Source organism: Suncus etruscus, chromosome 3 (genome assembly GCF_024139225.1).
Source record: "Suncus etruscus isolate mSunEtr1 chromosome 3, mSunEtr1.pri.cur, whole genome shotgun sequence".
In the NCBI taxonomy this organism is placed as follows: Eukaryota; Metazoa; Chordata; class Mammalia; order Eulipotyphla; family Soricidae; genus Suncus; species Suncus etruscus.
Genome location: NC_064850.1, coordinates 68,443,583 through 68,465,273, shown reverse-complemented (window position 1 = coordinate 68,465,273; position 21,691 = coordinate 68,443,583). Strand labels below are relative to the sequence as shown.

The 21,691-nt window shown below is 37.8% G+C and overlaps 1 non-coding gene across 1 annotated transcript; it reads left to right on the top strand.

Moving 5' to 3' along the window:
- The first annotated feature begins 420 nt into the window (after positions 1-420).
- Positions 421-554, top strand: LOC126005098 (small nucleolar RNA SNORA51). The gene has a single exon (XR_007494276.1). It is a non-coding gene; the product is annotated as a small nucleolar RNA SNORA51 (small nucleolar RNA).
- Positions 555-21,691: the final 21,137 nt, after the last annotated feature.

Below are 21,691 nucleotides of genomic sequence, written 5' to 3'. Positions count from 1 at the left end.
AGGAGCGATTTCTGAGCATAGAGCCAGGAGTAACCCCTGAGCGCCTCCAGGTGTGGCCCCCCCCAGAAAAATTAAGATCTATCAAAGATAGGAAAAATTTCAGATCTTACATATGAACATAGATGCAAATATCATAAATAAAACAATGTAAATTTATATTTACATTGCAAAAGTACTCTATAATCAGTGGACTATTTCCAGAAATGAAAGAATGACTAAATATCAAGAAAACATGACTGTAATATTGTTCAATATTAAGAATGAGAAAATAAAAAATATTGAAAAAGTCCAAAATTGGAAAAAATATTATTTATAGGTGATATAATTTACAACTAGTGTTTGACCTAAAATATGCAAGTTAAAAAATTCACATAAATATTTATGTATATAAAAAATCAAAAAAAAGAAAAGAAAATATAAGGCCTCCCAATGCTTACCACAGGCTGTGTTCTTTACACTGACTGTCTAGAAAGAAGAGGTACAGTAAATGCATCCCATATACATCTCAACCCAGGCCTTTTGCCTGGTCTGTATTGTGAATGGGGGGGACAAAAAAATTCACATATATAAAATTACTACTGAAGAAGAGGGGACCAGAGAAATATTACAATGAGTAAGGAACTTGCCTTGCATACGGCTAATTCAGATTCCAGCATCAGTACCCAGTATGAATCCTTGAACCTGTCAAGAGAAATTCCTGAGCCCAAAGCCAAGAGTAACCCTGAGCATCACATGGTGTAGCTTCTCAAAACCAAAATTACCACTGAAGAATCCACCATACTAGAAAGAATCATAAATACTTGACAATATTTATTGTATTATTTAATGTATTTAATTAAATATTTAATATTTAATGTATTATTTTAAAAGTGACATTTTTCACTTTCAGGCAGCTTCAAAACAGTTATAAAAATAAGAAGAAATAGTCACATCACTTTTCCTGTGTTCACTGTAAACATATTTTTTCTCAGTAGAACAGGAAATGAAATTATCTAAAATTTACATAATTATCTCTTTCATTGTCCCTCTTTCTTCCTTTTTATATTTTCCTTTCTGAGCAGACCACTTGAACTCATGTACTTGAAAATGCATGTGTAATCTAGTATTAGTATAAGTATAACCTTGTTTTTTAAGTGTATTCACATTCACATGTATATTCTACTTTTGCTTTGTGCCACACTTGATTCAAAACTCGGCACTGTTAGAAATCTCACCTCCCAGCAAATAATCATCTTACAACAAAATATTATTAATAAATTAAAATTGGCTAAGAAACTGATAGTGGAAATCCTATAGTCAGAGGGATGGAGGAAAGTGGAAATCGCTTTATAGAATTAACTTTTCTAAACAAAAATATGATTTTAAAATAATGCATCAAACTAAGAATTTATAGCTATAGCAGAAACTATTTGCTTCAAGTAATTGCTTTATAAATGTTTCTCACAGAGGGCAGAGTCAAGTCAATACTGAACATAAAATGTCAGCCTAAGTTGGGAGGTGTTGATCAAAGGTTTTACATAACTTCAGTTATTACATAAGTACTTACTGAGTCAAAAATGAACTTGTTTTTTGTTGAGTCCAACACAGAGAGCAGCTTACTCATGGGAGTAGCCATTTCCAAAGTAAAACCTACCTAGTAGGGTTGTAATCTGAGCTCTACCCTTACAAGTTTGCTTCCTGGGCTAAAGAACCTAAAGGCTTGCACTGGTGTGCTACAAGCAATGGTTTTTACAGAATTAATGTGTCATTCCTTGCTTGAATTTACTGAGTCAATAAGAGACTTTTTTGATCCAACAAAGGGTGTGGCTACATCTGGCTTAGTCTGGGAGCTGCCTTTCCAAACTTTCCAAGCAGAGCACTGCCCTGAAGGAACTGCAACCTCAGCTCCAACCAAAGGGAGCCCCGCCCTGAAGTTTCACAGCTGCCAAACATGACACACTTATAGCCAGCCAGAGCAGCTCAGAACTAAATGACGCATTTCCAGGAAGGTTGCACTACTCAGCTTTTGTGAGACTAATGATAAATTTGATAACTCAAGAAACAGATACTGAAGCAAATTATTTAAACAGTGGGAATTATTAAATTATTAAACAGTGGGAAGTGCTGATTATAAAGTGGGTAAAGAACTTACCTTTCACACAACCAAACCATGTTTGATCCCCAGCACCACATCTGGTGACCCCAGCATTTCCAGAAGTAATTTTTAACACAGAACCCTGAGCACCACTGACTGTGACCCAAAACAAACAAAACAACATTCGTTACACATAGCAAGTGGTACATCCAAGGAATGAACGCGGAAATTAGGTGAGCTCAGTACGTGACTACTGAGTTTCATTATGAATGTAATCGCAATTACTTTTAACTATGTGTATGCATTATTTGAATGAAATATAATGTTTTTTATTTAAAAGAGACTTGCAGGCTTGAAGCAGATAAAAATTTAGGTGATTACAGAATACATAGTCTAAAATATATAAAGTGAAGCATGCTGTGCTATGAGTGAAATTAAAAGAAAAAGTCTCCTGGCATGGATCAAATATATTTGACTTCAGTAAAAATTACATACAATTTGGTTTAGTTGTTTTGTTATTGATCTTGGCTTTATTATTTCACAGAAAATAGTACATTTTATAGAGCTTTCTTTTTTTTTAGAGCAACCTAAAGACAGCTATTAAATTTTATTGTTTTGTTCAAATATTTTTAATATTTATGCTTGTTGTGTATATTACTGCTCTTCCTCTACCACCACTGTCTTTATGTTAGTCACACTGCTTGGTAATCTCAGTGCTTTGATCAAAGTCCAGGGGTTCATTGTCATACCTATACACTTGCTTTTTTTCTTTATATACAATATGTGAGTGAGATCAGCTAGATAGAGTTATTTTAAGTAGTAATTAGAGAAAGACAAAAATAGGGCTCTACTATCACATACAATACTGTGAGTTTTTTTAAGTACTCCTTCCTGGAGATACATTCATCTGTAGGGAAAAAAAAATGGCATTAAAATTTATCTTGTTAGAATGAAATGTTTTACTGACATCTAGTGGCTGAACATCATATAAAGAGTCAAGGTTTAGTATTCAATTTGCAGTGAATCTCTCCTTAGTTGTGAGATTTTTTTTTCCATCAACAACCTGCACTATTCATGTTTATATGCCCAGACTTGTAGACCCTGATTTACTTTGCTGAGTTCTCTATTTTTCCGTCTTCATCTCTTTTTCTTTTCTGTTATTTAAATATGACTTTTCCTTTCAAAAACTCACCCTCCTTTTATTTTTTTCAAGGCTAAGGCATGTTTTTCTTGTTGTTGTTGTTGTTGTTGTTGTTGTTGTTTAAGACACCTGGAACTTTCAAGATTCACCATCTATACAAATATTTAACCAAAAGTAACATATAAGTTCAGATCCTCTTCTAAGTAAAATAAAAGATTTACATCTTAGTGTAAGTACAGGTAATAATCTAGCGCCTCATTTTTAGTTCAATACTTGTGTACCACATCAAAAAGAGTTTAGGGCCAGTTCAAGAGGGTCAGTTCAGTTCAGTATCTTGCCCTAAGGGACTCCATACAAAATGAACAACCTTGCTTAGAAGTATTTTCCTCAGTAATTCAGATAATTTTCAAGCATTTGCCTCCCCAAGGGCTAGATAATCAATGGGCATGCATGCTTTAACACATTTTAGGAATCTAAATCCTTTTAGCTAATAGCTACTCATTGTCCCTAATTTATCTCTGTTCATCCATAAGGAAGTCATACTAATTTTCTTCTTCCTTTTTTGCTATGTTCTGATTTGCTCACAGAATTAATTGATACAGATATGAGGAGGTGGGCTTTGTCCCACAGGGTCTCTACTCACTTTTCCTTTGTGGTAAATTGAACAAAACAGTCTATGATTTAAAAATGTAGAGTGGAACTCAATTCCTGTTACCTACATGCATGGCTTGATGCCACCAGTATTTTTTGTAATATATTTTTACATTTTAATTTTATTTATTGATTTATTTTTTTCCATCATAACATTGGTCCTTTTCTTTTTTTTTAATTTTTATTATGACCAAAGTGCATTACAAATCTTTCACTGCATCATTATGGTACATAGTGACAATGAATGAGGAGCATTCCCACCACCAGTGCTATCCTCCCTCCGCCTCTGTTCCCAGTATGCATCCCATATCTCCCACCTCTACCCCCCAGAATGCTAGTGCAACTGGTCTCCACTTTACAGCTTGTTGTAGATTGAGCATCTATTCCACTGTCATTGGAGATAAAAAGAATAAGAAAAAGGAAAGAAAAAAAATTTGGTGACAACTACCAAAAAAAGAAAGAAGAGAGAGAAAAAAATGGAAAAAAAGAGAAAAAAATGGACCCAGCAAATAAAAATAAAAATAAATCTCTAAATAATAACCACAAGAGTGAAAAATAAAGAGAAAAGTGGAAGAAAAAAGAGAAGGAAAATAAAGTAAAAAACTAACAAATCAAAACAAAACAAGAAAAAGTATGGGTGCTGGAGTGGTAGGGTTTGGCGTTCCCCCCACTTTTTTTTTTTTTTTTTTTGCATAGGCACAGTAAGCATTGGGGAAGAAAGGGAATTCCCGTGGCCTAAGAAATTCAGGGTTTCTCCATCCTTGAAACATACCATCATGGAATCAATTCCTGGCTCCATATTACCCCATCCCAAAGGCTTTTTTGTGATGCCAGGAAAGTTTCCTCTCGGTTGTGTGTGAGAAAATCAAGCCACTGTAGCTAGCAATCTTGGTATTTGTGCAGGTTATAGATCAGGGTCTAGGATATAGTCTCTAGGTTCTAGAATCTAGAGGCTCCTATCCATCGTTGTTGTGTTCAGTCTTCTGTAACACTTGCTCCCTATTTTCATTCAGTTCCTAAGCCAAAGCCTAGAATATTATGGATCCAAAGGTTCTGCTCCGTCTCTGTTTTCCAAGTTGGACCTCTGCAATAAGACATCTTGTTGTTGTTGTTGTTGTTTTGTGTGTCCGGGGCTACAGCCTAGGGTAGGGTTTTTCTTATTAGTCCCAAGGTAGGCTCTGTTCAGTCACAGTTGTCAAAGTCAGTTTTCTGTTGTTGGTGCTCTTATTTTTCACAGTTCAAAGGACGATAGCTCTTCTGATTTCCATTTAGTGTTAAGTGATGTGATAGGACAGCCTGGTCTTAGGTCAAGTTTTCCTTTCCTCGTTGTCATATCAACAATGGCACAAGTTGGTGCCAGAGTAGTGTTATAAATCTCCCAATGGAACTTAGTTCCTGGTGGTGTTGCCCGGAGCTGTATCATTTCTACGTCGGGGATCTGGGGTTTTGGATTGGACTAACACTGTCCAATCTCCTGGGGACTGGTTGTATCCACGTGACACATGTTCAGGATGGGAGGCATCCTTCTGCTATAAAAAGTGAGTTCTTATCCCTAGAAGATAATGTCTTGTTTCTGTGTCTATGGTTTTCCCTTTTTTTTACTGTGCCCATACAAAAACGTATGGTGTCATACTGTATTGCTGGTGCTATTCTGGGTAAGGATGACAGGCTGCACACGCAGTCTCTGTCGTCTGGTTTTGTTCTGAGCTTTTACCCCAGTCAAGGCTTTTTGTACCAAGCAGCACCAAAAAATGGTAAGGATAAAGAAAAAAATGTATATAATAAAATAGAACAAATATATAAAACTGAGTTAAAAAGAAAAGGTATTTGAATAAAACAAGTGGTGGAGGAGGCTACTTGTATATTTAGGAATACACATCTTAAGATGTATTGTCATAAGGTATTGAGCTTCCATAGGCAATATAAGACTCCCAATTAAGTCTTTTGATATATTCTTGTGGGGAGTAAAAGCCAAGGTACTTTTCGATTCACAGGCCTTGGAATTGAGTTTGAGAGATGCTTTGCTGCATTACGAGACCATATAGTTGACTTTGAGCTGAGAGTTTTGCTGAAGCCAATTCCTGTATCGTGCAACAGTCCACGATTTGGTGGGGGTGAGAGGGGCCATCAAGCATGAGTCAGTAGGCGTGCTGGTTGTAGTTCTTTGCCGAGGCATGAGAACGGGGACCCAGAGGGTGTCTTTCACTGAGGAGCTGGAAGGTGGTCTGTTGGGGCAGGAGGTCAATCTTGGTGCCTACCGAGTTAGGAACTGAGGGTAAAGAGGGTTAAATTAGGGGAAGATAACAGATCAGGATTGGGAGATGAGGGAATAGAAGAGACACAGGGGTAGGGGAGAGGCAATACATGACAGGGGCTATATACAATATATATATATACATATATATATTGTTTGTGATTTCGGCTTGGACTCAGCAGGGAAAGTCACGTCCATAAAGACTGACTTTAAAGATCTATTTGAGTGTTATCATCCAAATCTTTGGTATTCCATTTCCTTTCCTAGGAACCGTCTAGAATAAAGAACAGTTTTTAGATAATGCTTAAAAAGTATATTTGTCGGTTATGAAAAATAGTATTAGTAAGAAAAGACACTGCTGCAGGGGGTCCAGTATGAATACGATGCCACCAGTTTTTGTGTTGTTTTTAAAGACATGTAGAAGGCTCTATTATAAATTTCTCTTTAATGAACCACCTTCTTGCAACTGATCTACCCTAGCACTACCCAGAGTAATACTTTCAAGGAGAAAACTCACTATATGACAAGGATCTGAATCATTTTACTTCTTAAATATGATTCATCATTAGATGAAACCACTGTAGGAAATATTCTATCTCTAAATTATTCAAATTCAAAAATCTTTGATCAGATTCGATGTAGTCTATTGGACCTGAGTCCTGGGAAATTTTGAAAAAATTAAAGTAGCTTATTCTAGAAAGAAAAAAATAAAGTAGAAACCAGGGAAGGTTTAAGTACCTAGATATATTATATATAATTAATTTAAGGATATCATTATTTATTTTTAATGCTATCAGTTTCAGTTGCAAAATATTTTAAATGTGGGATTGAATGCCTTTGGAAAGCCCATAACTCACATTGGGGATCCTTTTATTATTTGCAAAGTAACTGGAGGATGTGGAAAGAAGAGATTACTTTCTTGGGCTCCCTGGAGTAAGAAGAATCTACTCAAAATATTCATTGAACAAGTACTTGTTGGACACTGGACACTGGAAAAATTAGGAGTATAAGATAAGTCAACTGAAATCTTTTCTTTGGAGATCTTGCCATCTGCCAGTGAAACCTAGTTGGAAGAATTGTGCAACAGCTCAATTTATCCAACAGGTAATCATTCCTTAAACTAAATTCCTGCTGATATGAGTATTTTTCAAATTCAGGCACCAATGGAAGGGTGGATATAATTTACCCAAAATCACCAAAGCTGATTTTAAAGGGTCAGATGTGGTCTTGGGAGCTAGAAACTACAAACAGTATCACACCTGTCACTTCTGTCACCACATCTGTCTAACCACACAAATACTAAGAGGAGATAAAGTGAAAGATAAGTCACTAGGGCACATAGAAAGACAACAGACAAGCTGATGCTCGAATTCTTCTCAGTTCATGAAGCCTAGCTGCAGAAACAGATTGAAAATTTAAATGACTGCAACTCTCCACTTTTCAAAAAGGCAGAAGCAGAAATATTGTTTTATATATTTATATTTCCTGACTATGTGTATAGTTCATAATCTTTATATGAACTGTGATAATATTTTATGATAGAAAAACATTTCTCTGAAGTTATTATTGACTTGGGTTTTGCATAGTTCTGTTTTGGAACAAAAAACTCTCATGAATAGCTAAAGCAACCCTTAGGGAAAAGATATGAGGCTTCACTTTCCCCAACTTTAAACTGTACGACAAAGATTAGTCATTAAAACAACACTGTATTGGAATAAAGACAGGCCTTCAGATCAGTAGAATAGACTTGAATATTCAGAGAATGTTTCCCAGACATGCAATCAATTAATCTTTGATAAAGGGGCAATAAATGCAAAATGGAGCAAGAAAAGCCTCTTTGGGCCTGAAGATATAGCACAGTGGCGTTTGCCTTGCAAGCAGCCGATCCAGGACCAAAGGTGGTTGGTTCGAATCCCAGTGTCCCATATGGTCCTCCGTGCCTGCCAGGAGCTATTTCTGAGCAGACAGCCAGGAGTAATGCCTGAGCACTGCTGGGTGTGGCCCGAAAAGAAAAAAAAAAAAAAAGAAAGAAAAGTCTCTATCTCAGACATCCATCTAACACCATGCACAAAGGTCAAATCCAAATGGATTAAAGACCTTGATATCAGATTCAAAACCATAAGGTATATAAGAACAACAAGTAGGTAAAACATTCCATGACATTGAGACTAAAGGCATCGTCAAGGAGAAAACAGCACTCTCCAAACAAGTGGAAGCGAAGATAAACAGATAAAGCTATATTAAGCTGAGAAGCTTCTGCATCTCAAAGAAAATAATGACTTGAATACAAAGGCCACCTACAAAATGAAAGAAACTATTTACCCAATATCCATCAGATAAGGAGCTAATATCTAAGATAGACGAGGTACTGACAGAACTTTAAAAGAAAAAAATCTAACCCCATAAAAAATGGAGGGAAGAAATGAACAGATACTTCCTCAAAGAAGAAATACAAATGGCAAAAGGCACATGAAAAAATGCTCCACATCACTAATCATTGGGGAGATGCACGTCAATAAAACAATGAGGTATCATCTCATACCGAAGAGACCTTCTTTTTCCAATGAATTCATCTCCTGTCTATCTTTTAAAATAAATCTATTTCTTTTACTAAATTCAGTAAAGACTTTATTTAGGAAAGGAAGAAGAAAACAAGGCAGGAAAGCTTCCAGGTTATGGGAAGAGTTCTCTATAAAAGGACTCCAGAGGAAAGGCAGGAGTGCTTCCTCTATTAAGCCTCTGTTTTTGTAAAAACATTTAAACTGGTTACTATGGGTCTCTTGTAGGAAGGTAAGTGAGCATACCAGAAAATTATAGATTTCATTCATTAATTATCCATTATCTTATCTTCATTTGTCAATATCATTCATTGTTGTCATTAGAAGTTCTCTCCCTCTAATTATAGAAAAGGGAAAGTCTGATTCTTCATTCAGACAATTGTAACAAGGAGCATTTTCTGATCTACGTTAAAAACGTCTTCATAGAACTTAAGGAAAGGATGGCAGATTAAGCTCAGAACTAAGAATAATGAAGTTTTCCTATATATAATGTTCTCCAGTTGTGAAAATATTTCAAGAGCTTCAGGAGTAACTTCATCTCTAAATAAGCAGCAGTTTTCTTCAACACAACCTAATTTCAATGACCTCAGAATAATTGAAAATGAACTGGGCTTCTTTCCTATTCTGTCCTCACATTTTCCCATTACTATTGCACTAGACGCAGGGGTCCTCAAACTTTTTAAACAGGGGGCCAGTTCACTGTCCCTCAGACCATTGGAGGGTCTGACTATAGTAAAAACAAAACTTATGAACAAATTCTTATTCACACTGCATATATCTTATTTTGCAATGAAGAAACAAAACAGATACAAATACAATATGTGGCCCGCGGGCCATAGTTTGAGGACCACTACGACTAGAGCTTTCCATACTTTTGATGCCATCATAAATTTGTTGACCTATTGCCACCTTTATCCTCAAACTATACAAGTACACTTTTCTTTATTGAAATATGTAACGTGTGAGACATTTTATTTTTGATTGCCAGATATTTTCCTGCTGTCACTAAGACAAGTTAATTTGTTTTTAGGTTAAACATACATATATATGTATGTATGTATGTATACATATATACATACATATATATATACATACATATGTATGTATACATATACATACACATCCTCCCAACTAATGGTAAATCGGAGAACACTTTCTCTTTGTTTTTCCTCTTTCCTCTTTGCCCAATGTTGCCCAAACATGGAAATTTTCAGGCAAAAGAGTAATATTTCCTATGGCTGAGATTCAGATGAGGAGGTGGTGATAACGATTCACACTGGGAGACCATGCAAACTGTTCATCTTTGTTGATTAAGTAAGCAAACACTCACCTTGGGAGACATTTGCACATTATTTACACTTTCAGCACTTTCCAGTTCTTGGTTTTGTTTCTCACACTTAGAACAAAAACTAAAATAAGCATGCATTCTCTCTTTCGAAATGTATGGAAAGACTATATATAATCCACTGTGTGTATTGTGTGGTCTGCATAACTCTACAGTGATATAGAAACAGGGCACACAATTTAAGAAAGAAACTTTATTGACTCCACTTGGCCATTAAGCCAATATTATTCATTCAATGACAAATACTTACTGCTCCCTCAAAAATATCATATATGTATATTTTAAATTATTTACATATACTTTAGGTATATGTAATATACCTAAATGTATATTTATTTACATATACTTTAGGTATATATATTATATTGTATATATTATATATATGTAATATATATTATATTTCATTCATTATCCATTATCTTATCTTCATTTGTATATATATATTACATTGTATATAATATATGTATATGTATATATATGTATATATGTATATATATATATATTACATTGTATATAAATAAGATATAGATTACATGTACATTGAAAATCTATTTTTTTCTGAATTCATACCCTCTGCATGGTTAATTTATGGTTGATAATAATCACCATAAATTAAAAAGTATAAAATAAAAATATATTTTCTGAAGTAATTTACTATCTCAGAGTGTGTACAGACTTATAAACTATATTGCTTGTTCATCAAGTACATTACACACTCCAGTTTTAGATAACATCTGAGAAAAAGACAGCAACACTTCTGGTAGAAGAAAGGTAGACTGAAAATAGCCTCCCAAGATGTCCAAATCTAACTCCTAAATCATGGCTACTTTGCAACTTTGTGTTGCAAAGGAACTTTTTAAACATGATTAAATTAAGGAACTTGATAGGGGAGATTTTGATTACTAATTGGGCTAAATAATGAGTGTCTTTATAAGAGGGATCAGAATTAGAAAAAGGAGAGAACATGCTTCAAAGCCAGAAGAGGGAGTCACAGACAAAACATATAGGTAGAATCTAGCAACTGAAAAAGTCAAGGAAAGGCTTCTTGTGCTGAAGTGGTCAACATACTTATTTTAGACTTCCTTGAGAGAAGAACAGTTCAGTCTATAGTAAATGTCTAAGACCAGATCCATTGTGGGAGCAGAACAGTCATGGACCCTGGGATATACAAATATCTATGTCCATTAATACAATAATTCATATAACCATTAATATATTAATTCTATCAAATAAAGAATGAGAATCTTTGGTTTTCTGGGTTTTGGTTTCTAGCGCCATAACCAGTGGTGTCCAGGAGCAACTCCTGGCTCAGTGCTTGGGGTCATATACAGGACAAGAATGTCAAAGATAAGGATGTGACAGCAAATATATACACCATAAACTATATAAGGCTACATAAAACCGCACACCGTGTTTTTGCCAATTACATTACAGATACATATATGTATATTATGTATTTTGTTTTGAAGATATACCAAGTGTAGTGGTGCTCAGGTTTACTCCTAGTTCTATGCTTAGTTATTAGTCCTAGCAGTCTCAGGGACCATATGTAGTACCAGAGATCAAACCTGTCAACTGTGTAGAAGGCAAATACCCTACCCACTATACTCCACTATACTATTTCTTAGGCCCCCATTATTTTCACAAAAATCTAATTTTTAATGTGTTGTGTCATCAAATATAAAAGTAAAATAAGTTGATTCACAAGAAAACTCAGAAAATAAAATTTATGCTCATCTCTGTTCTGAAAGTTGAGGCCTAAGACCCTAGAATCAATGCACTGCACATGTGTTCAGAAGGCTGAGGAGGAGGAACCTCAGGGAAAAGTGTTAGATAATCCGGTGAAACCAGTGAATCCACTGATCCACTAATGATATTATCTGGAACATAGAAAATCCTAACATCCATTTCAAACATTTCAAAACTAAATTATATTCATTTTTTTTAATTTTTATTTTGATTATAGTGCTTACATATTGTTGACAATGATATTTTAGGTACATATTTACATAAAATCAGGGGGGATTCCCATCACCAAATTGTCCTCCCTACACCTCCGTTTTTGTCCTACCACCCATATCCTCTTCCCTCACCCCCAGGGTAGCTAGAATATGTGGTCTCCTCTGTATCTAGCCTACTGCATAGTAGTCTTGCACCTGTTTGGTCCTGGTGTCTCCCTTGTTTCCCCCTCTAATTGGGGGGGCAGGACTAGCTAGTTCAAGTTACGTGGTTTTGTTTGAAGGAGAGAAAAGTAATAAACTGGGGTAAAAGTCTAATACGCCGAAAATAAGCGGAATTCTTCTAGAGGCTCTCGACATCGGTTTGAGAAACGAAGGAGAGAAATAAGGTGAAACATTCCACCCGTACAAAAAGAAGTGTCAAATATCCAGTGAGGACTCCAACAATAAACACAAGCACAAAAAAAAAACCCACAAAAAACAAAAAAAACACAAAAACAAACACAAAACAAAACAAAACAAGCAAACAAACAAACAAAAAAAAACGCCATGGTCTTGATATAAGAAACATGGCATAGCATACAAAGAAAGAACAGAAAGGAAGAGAAAGAATAAGTATAACTGGGGACAACTTCAATTATCACACCCGAACAGAGAAATTGACCAAAAAATAGATAGGTAAATAAAAATAATAATAATAAATGAAAATAATATAATATATATATAAAAAATAAATAATGTTTTGTGCTTTTTGTTTTTTTTTCCCTCCTGCCCAGGCACAGTAAATATTGGGGTCATTCGAAAAGGAATTCACTTGGCCTAAGAGATATGGGGTTTCTCCGCCCTTGGAGTGTATTGTCATGGGATCAACTATAGACTCTGTTCAGGATCATTTACTCTCCCGGTGGTGCTTTTGTGGTGTTTGTAAGACCTCTGCTCTGTCCTGGTGATACTATCAGGCCTCTGTGTCTAGGGATCTCAGTATCTGCACAGATCCTGCGGTGGAATTTATGATGAAGTCAGTCTTTGTGGTTCTAGAAGTTCTGTTCCATCAGTGTCATTTCAATTCATCTTCTGTGGTTGGTGATCTATATTCATTTTTTAATTATATTCTTTTTTTTTTTTTGGTTTTTCGGGTCACACCCATTTGATGCTCAGGGGTTACTCCTGGCTAAGCGCTCAGAAATTTCCCCTGGCTTGGGGGGATCATATGGGATGCCGGGGGATAGAACTGCAGTCCTTCCTTGGCTAGTGCTTGCAAGGCAGACACCTTACCACTAGCGCCACCTCGCCGGCCCCTTAATTACATTCAATGTTTCAAATGAACAACCAAAATGTGAAATAATTCCACTGTAATATCATAACAATGAATAAAACATTTGGAAATAAATTTAAAAGTCAAACTTTAAATTCTAAATATCAGAACACTATTGAGAAAATTAAAAATCAAAGTAAAGGGGGCCGGGAAGGTGGCGCTAGAGGTAAGGTGCTTGCCTTGCAAGCGCTACCATAGGATGGACCGCAGTTCGATCCCCCGGCGTCCCATATGGTCCCCCCAAACCAGGAGCGACTTCTGAGCACATAGCCAGGAGTAACCCCCTGAGCATCAAACGGGTGTGGCCGAAAAACCAAAAAAAAAAAATCAAAGTAAAGGTGTCTCAAGTTTATGGATCAAAAGATTTAACAGTTCAATGTTATATCTAAATTAGTATGTATATTGAACATCATAAATATCTTCATTTCAAATAGAAGGTGTAAAATAAATATGATGACTGAAGTATCATATAGGAACATATAGGTTAACTATAAGAAACACAGGAGCATGGCTGAGAATCTGGAGCTTATGATGATAAAAAATGGCTGTCACTATATGCATGCAAACCATAACTGTCAAACATGAAAATGAGGCATGGTGTGGGAAGGAATGATAATCATACATGGAGGTATGTAGGATCATGGGCAATTCAGTCGTGTGCAGTAGTAACTTTGTACTATACTATAAATTTGAATAGTACTGTAACCTATTAAAGTACAATACATTTTTCTCAAAGAAAAATGATTAAGTGATAAAAATCTATAGAAGTTGATACTCATAACAACAATAAAATTGAGGGAGGGGGAAGAAGATTTAAGAAAGGGGTAAGTGTTTATTGATCCACTTATTGATCCACCCTCTCCCAGTGAATATACTCTATTCTGGGGAAAGTATTCCTGCCATATAATAGTGGTAGATCTGCCAGTGCCACTGAGTTTAAGACACTGCTTAGGGATGGAGCAAAGATTTTATTGGTGATAAGAGAGGAAGGAAGAAGGAATGGAGACTGCTGTCCCTGATATTCTCTGTAATTTTTCACTTTTCTTGGTTTTTAAATTAAATTCTTTTTGTTTACAGCATTGTGATTTACAGTTATCCATAGTTAATACAATGTTTAAGCATCAATTCCACCACCAGTGTCAACTTCCCTCCACCAATGTTCCCATGATTCATCCCAATCTTCCCCCTCATCCCAATTTGCCATCATAGCAGGCACCTTTTTTTAGTTTGGTTGTTAAAGTTTGGATCTCATGATTTGAGGAGACAAGGACATTTTCCACCTTCCACTAGAATTTAATGTGGCTAATGAGCATCTAATGAAAGTAACTTTATCTGTAACAGAGGAGGTCATGTAAGGGAACTGTTCATTTATGGAGAGGTCATACCTTTCTTTGGTCTTCCTCTAGCCTTTATTCATTTATATATTCTTTGCTATAGTTCTCAGGGCTTCTAGATCCATACTCTAGTCACTTCTTTCATTTCTCAGGAAACAAAAATTGGTGCTGAAATTGCACATGGATTGAGCAAAGCAAGTGCATGAACAGATGTCCCTTCTCTATTGGTGCCATGTAGACTGGGCACTACATTTACAGCCTTACTCATGATCTGCCAGCCTGTGTCCCATCTAATCTTCTGCCCAGAACTCCCTGGTGCACACATTAAAATTTACATTAAAATATTCCCTGGGAACCTGGAATAGGTAAAGACTTCTGTCACCATGTTTGTAATCATGGTGCTTAAATATATTTTAACTAAAATAAAACAAAAAGAAACAAATGTTGGCTTACTACATACATACTTCTTTTAATCCAGATGCCCTTCAACAGATGAATAGCTAAAGAAACGGTGGTACATATACACAATGAAATATTATGCAGCTGTCAAGAGAAATGAAGTCATGAAATTTTCCTATACATGGATGGTACATGGAATCTATTAAGCTGAGTAAAATAAGTCAGAGGGAAAGAGACAGATGAAGAATGGTCTCACTCATTTTTGGGTTTTAAGAAAAATAAAAGACATTTTTGCAATAATTTTCAGAGACAAAAGAGAGAAGGGCTGAAAGGACTGGCTCACCACAAAAAGATATGAAACTCTCCACAAAGAAAGATGAGTGCAGTTAGAGAAATAACTACACTCACAATTATCATAATAATGTGAATGAATGAGGGAAGTAGAAAGCCTGTCTCAAGTACAGGCGGGAAAGGGTGGGAAAGAGGGAGATTTCGGACATTGGTGATGGGAATGTTGCACTGGTGAAGGAGGGTGTTCTTTATATGACTGAAACCCAACTACAATCATATTTGTAATCAAGGTGTTTAAATAGATATTTATCTTAAAAATTCTAAAAAAAAAAAAGACTTCTTTCACCAATCAGCTGATGTGTCACGATAGTGCAACTCACGCAAACATCCTTGCTTTCTCTTATTACATCGAAGGTGACATGTAACTGTGACCTAATTTATCAGATGAAAACTGAGCATGTAAGTATGTGATCCCAATCCAGCACACCAAGGTTGCCTGTAGGCCAGTTGACCACTTTTGGCTTAAACAAGGGTTAATACTCCAATATCACCTCCCATGCACCTTCCTCATCATCTACATATGCTCCACAGTATATGGTGATCTCCCCCGCCAACCCTCCTTCATATTACCTTCACTCTAACCTAGGAGCTGAGGTGACAGTGTGGAATAAAGGATCTGCAATGAGTCACAGTGAATAAATTTCAATCTGGGTGAGCCAGGCAGCTTAAGGAGCAGCTATGAGGAAATAACAGTGATGAGCACTAGAGGGACTCCTTGTATGATGATGGGAGACCTAGTCTTCCCCTGGGCTACCTACCTCCCCTACTTGGGTCTGAAAATTGCCTGAGATCTGGGTTTTTCATCTTCAGCCTCATAGGGACACCCTGAATCTTTGAGTTAGTGAGAATCAAAATATTCCTAACATTAACATTAATGTTAATAATTATTAATAATAAATGTATTTATAATTAATAAATAATGCATATTAATTTATTCTATTAATTTAATTATTATGAATAATTGATATTAATAAATAATAATCGATGATTAATTAACATTAATAGAGTTCAAGCATTTAGTAATCAATTATTTTACATTAACTTTGATCAACCAAACATTCCTGTAATGTCATTGTAGGATTTGGAGATTGCTAAAAAATAACATAAACTTTGGGTTGATTCACTTCAGTTTATTAGCAAACTAGGGAGGATTATATAGAATTAAGGGTCCACCTGCCTCCCCTGTGTCTCAGCAATGTGTCTGGAGGTCATAACTGATTTGCAGTTGTTATGATCTGTGGTAGGGTTCAGTGAGGCTTAAAATAGGTTTATGGCTAGAAAAATTCTCAAAATCTACCCACAACCACACAATGTAAAGTCAGGCTTTAGTTTCATATCCTATTTTTTGCTATCTCATGGTTCTAAAGAAGTCTACAATTGGAGGATTTGTTTTACTTAGTGGTAATACCCATCAGCATTCACTTGCTTCTCCTTGCAAGGTACTCTTAGACATAGGAGCTGAAGAGTGTAAATAAGAATGTTGGTTAGGAGAGTGGAAAGGTGGAAGAAGCAATGGAGTGGGCTTCTATGGAGGAGTGTGGATAGGAGAAAGGTAGTAAGGAGGAGGGAAAAGACGTGGTCACTTTTATTTTTATTTATTTATTTTATTTATGTATTATATTGTGGTCACTTTTAAATGAGCTGCTCCATGTGACTGATATAGCAATGGTATAAATGAGAAATAACCATCGCTGAACTGGGTGACAGTCTGGTCTGTGGTTCTAGGACCTGCAGCTTCTTGCTCCATGCAGAGAAGGGCCTGTTCTTGACAGGTCCCCACACTTTATGCTTCTTTCCTCTCTCTGCTTGCACGGGTCTTCCTGTACAAAAGCTGAGAATTCAGCTGGGGGTAAGAGATAGGACAAGGATTGTTTGTGAGCTGTCTTTTGGAGAGACAATCCCTTCTGGGTCCCAAACAATGTATATGAGATTCCAAGCAGAGGGTGATGGCAGTTTCCAGAGGGAAGTTAGGGTTTGAGAGCTTTAAAAAGGAGAAAACCGTTTAGGAGGGTTTGTCCAAGGGACACAGAAGGAAAATGTTAAGGCTACCTTGTTCTCTATGCCATCCAAGTTGCCTGACAGACTCAAGTTGTTTGCTGCTCTTTCTAACTCTGCAACTGTTTCTGTCACGCGTGTATTTGCAACCTCATCAAGATTTTCCATCATATTAACCAACTCCATGTTCTTCAGGTCTTCTCCCTTCTCCACCTCCTTATTCTCTCCCATTGCATTTCCTATAAAGGAGTCCGGAAGAGGGATTCAGGCAACCAAGGAGCCAGAGCAGCCTGATCCTCCCTATGTGCCTCACTTCCTCCCTCCCAAAGGTGGCTTCTCACTCCCTGAGACCCTAAAACTTACTCTGCAAGTCATTGAGCTCAGCTTGGAGCTGCTGGTTTTTCTCCTGGATGGTTTCAAGACAAACCTAAATGTGAGAGAAGAAGGTCATGAATGTTCAAAGGAGGAAGCCAGCTCCAGGCCATCCTGCCCAAGAGCCCAGGACTCTCTCTCACTTGTGCCTCCCCAAGCTCCTTTTTCAAGTGTTCTATATACGCGTTGTCTTTCATATTCTCTTGCTGCATCATGTCCAGCAGATGGTTGTTCTGGAACACCTGCTGCTGCAGCCTCTCCTTCTCTGTAGTCAGCTGATTATAGGATGCCAGGTACTCCTGAAAGATGATTTTGAACTGCTGCAGGTATTGAAGATACTTGTCCCGCTGCTGGCACAGAGACTGTGCCTGCTTATCCTGCTCTTTCACCTGTAGACATGATACTACAAATGAGGACAGGCAGCAGAGACAGCATGATCCTGAGCCTATACATATAAAAACCAAGCACACACTCGTAGGACTGGGTCAATGAGTCCTATGCACAGGTCCTTTAGTTTTTCTACCAGGCCTTAAGGGACCTCCTTCTGCCTCAATCTCATTGTCTCATTCTCCACAGCCTCCCATTTCCTAGGAAACTTTTTCACTTGCTTTAAGGATTCTGATGTTGGGTGAACTGTGTGTGGTAACTCTCAGGTCAAGCCCATAGCTGATTACTTCTCTCCCCCATCCCTTCCCAGGATTTCTCCTTCTGCTTCATCCTTGAACTCTATCTAGATCTTTATATCATAGAGATTCTAGCATCACAACACTCCATTCCCTGGATGGGAATGGCCTTAGTTCTCTCTCTTGCACTGGCCTCCAGGATCACATGCTTCCTAGGCCCTCAGTCAGGTACCTGCCCACCCAGCTGGAGCAGAGATTACCTTCTCCTTTATTTCCAGCAGGACTCCCTGCAGCAGTGCCACTTTTTCTGTCATTTGTTCTTCCAAGGGTTTTTTATACTACAAAATACAAGAGTCAGCACTTACACATCCCTCACTAGGTGGCTCCCTGCCTTGTCATGCAAGTAGGGTTCTTTGCCCTCAGCAAAGAACAGAAGACCTGTTCCCTGATGTTATGGAGGGTAGAAGACATGAAACCAAAACCAAAACTAAAATTCTCCAATTAACAAATAAGTAGAGAAAACAGACCAAGGAGGAACAAATTTCACATGCCAGTCGCAGGAATACAACCTAATATTCATGCAGAGTTGGAGAGGATATGGCACTGAGGGCAGCATTTCCTACCCTGTGATGGATTTAATGGGGACAGTTGCATCCCTGAACCCCAGTACATCCACAATTTCAAGGAGATGAAAAGGTCAGAGCAGACAAGGGCAAGAGAGAAAGAAGGGAAACAGACAGGTAGGTGCCAGGGGAGCTGGGATTGTAACAGGGAGCATGTTCCCCTCGTTGCCCTAAAATACAATGTAATGCTACAGGATAAAATAAAGGGTACATTCTGAAGAGGCCCATGACCAGTACCACCTGCATCCTTGCTTATAGGGTCCCTTTACCAAGATGTGACTGATTTCTCTGTATCCTGGAGTCCCTCTTATCAGAACCAGGAAGATACGAAGTAACCTAGGTCTTCATGTAACCCCCCAAACCTTCCCCATTTTAATAACCAGAACCTGACTTATGATGAAGAGATTTTCTTGAACATAGGGGCCACAGATGAAAAATCCATTTGAAGAACCATGATATGTTCAGACATGGCATGTCACAGAAGTGAAGATACACAGGACCCTAGTTTCCTGAGGTTGCATATAAGCTTGTTGATCAAGGGACATTCCTTGGGACATGTCCCAATTCTTTCTCAAAGGCCAGACTTGCCCAAGAAAAGTGAAACACATGTTACTCTGTACGTCTCACATTAGACTGAGTGAGCACTAGCATGTAGGAAACCAGGGCCACTGCTTTGGGGGGGTACAGCCACCTCTTCCCACATCCCACATCACATTTGCCACTCCTCCTTAGCACCCCCACACCCTGGTCCCAGGGGAAACATGCAGAGCAGGACTTAATCCCTTGGTACCTGGCAGTCCTGGACAGCAGTGATATTCTGACCACTGTCTCTGCAATTCTTCCTTTTGCCCCTCTTGTCAGGGATGCAGCCATTTTTTATTTCATAATTCCTTAGCTACAGGAAAGCAGAGCAACACGTTTTCTTATTTGTGAGGTAATTGGAGACTTGATATTTTTCCCTTTTGTATCTGTGTTCTCTCTGCCTGCCTTTTCCTCTTCCCCTGTGAAGAGGGGTTTTGTTTGGTGCTAAGTAAAAGGGAGGCAGAATTACTAGGGAGGGGGCTTTTTTCTCGAGGCTTACAGTTTCATGTGTGTGTGAACTGGCTGGCTTGTGGTGTGAGCTTCTTGCCTTTTATAACCTTCATATTTGTGTGGATTATTTATTGCGGACTACTACAACTGGGACAGCATCTTTTACCTCTCCATATAGGGTATATGGGATTTCCATTTCCCTTTTGGGAATTCTGAAACAACCAAACCAAACTCAACAACTGGGCAACCAAACCCTAACCCAACACATATTCATATTTTATTGATAAATAGGATACTTGTCCCCAAGGGAGGATATCTTCTTGATATCTTGGAATCCCCAATGTCCATAAAACAAGTGGGGTACAAATTTGAAGGAGTGGTCACATATTATTTAGACCTTGGTTAAACCATTTTTATAGCTATCCTGATGCTTCCCACTGGAACCTAAACTTAGTAAAGTGAAAACCAGGTTCCAAACCCTCATCTCCCAAATCTTTCTCCAAATGTTTTCTCCAGGTAAACACACACACACACACACACACACACACACACACACACACACACACAGAAAAGCAAAACAAGGCAGAAAAACTGGATATATCAAATTCCTACTTTAGTCTATGTTACTCAAAGAATCTTGGGAAGAGTGCTTAAGGAATATAGGCCCTGCTTTGAAGTTCACTTTCAAGGTATCTGTCCTAAATTCACTCCAGAGAATGTGAGACCATGATGTAAAAGTTGAGGACAAGAAATCAGGTGAAAATTCAAAAGTCCCTGGAGATTCAAAAAGCCAAGAATAAACTCAACTAAATTTTTACCCAGAGAGTGGAGAGACTTATGGGTGTTATGGAGGTTGTGATGTGCTCTATCAGATAACATGAAAAGCACAGAGTCCCAAAGCCCCACCAAGTTCTATGCCAGAGCACAGTTGGGTATAGGCACCAAACAACATAGTTGTCAGCTGTGTTAGTGCTTTTGGCCAATAGAGTCCAAATATGGACACACCACATGTAAGGTTTCCCAGGGTCCCTAGTCATCCCAAATGGACATGGTAACACCATGAGAACAAGAAAATAAGATGAAACTCTAGGACTTTGTGAACTTGGAACTTGTTCTAAGAACAGGCTCTAGTGTCTAGAAATGAATGATCTATACCAGTGGATTACAGTGACTGCCCTTGGCAAGGAATTGATGTTCACTACCCAGGTCTTTGGAGCCCTGAGCCCAAGGAGGTTCAGATCTGGGGAAAGAAAGAGGGTATGGATCCTATAAAGGGGAGTTCTGGAGGTCACCAGCCCAAAGACCCCAAGAGTCCTTGGTGAAGGTGAAGGCAGCTGGGATACAGTCAAGCAGAAGCAGAAAAGAACAAACAGCTAGTTCTGGGTCACTCACGATCAGGGTCACTCACACTGATCCTGTAAGGCGACCTTGTAAGGCCATTTACATGGTCTTGGACATGACCAGGAAGCCCTAATCCAGCAGTTTTTTTCTTACCATCCTTTGAGCTCTAGCCAATTGCATTTTCCACTCTTCATCTTGGGCCACCACCAAGGAGGGGGTTTGGGGCCACATCTTGTGAATCAGCAGAATCGTCCCCAATAAGTTGGGTACCTGTGAGATGGTGCCACAAGAGGCCACGCAATTTAAATGAGGGCTAGTAGACGGA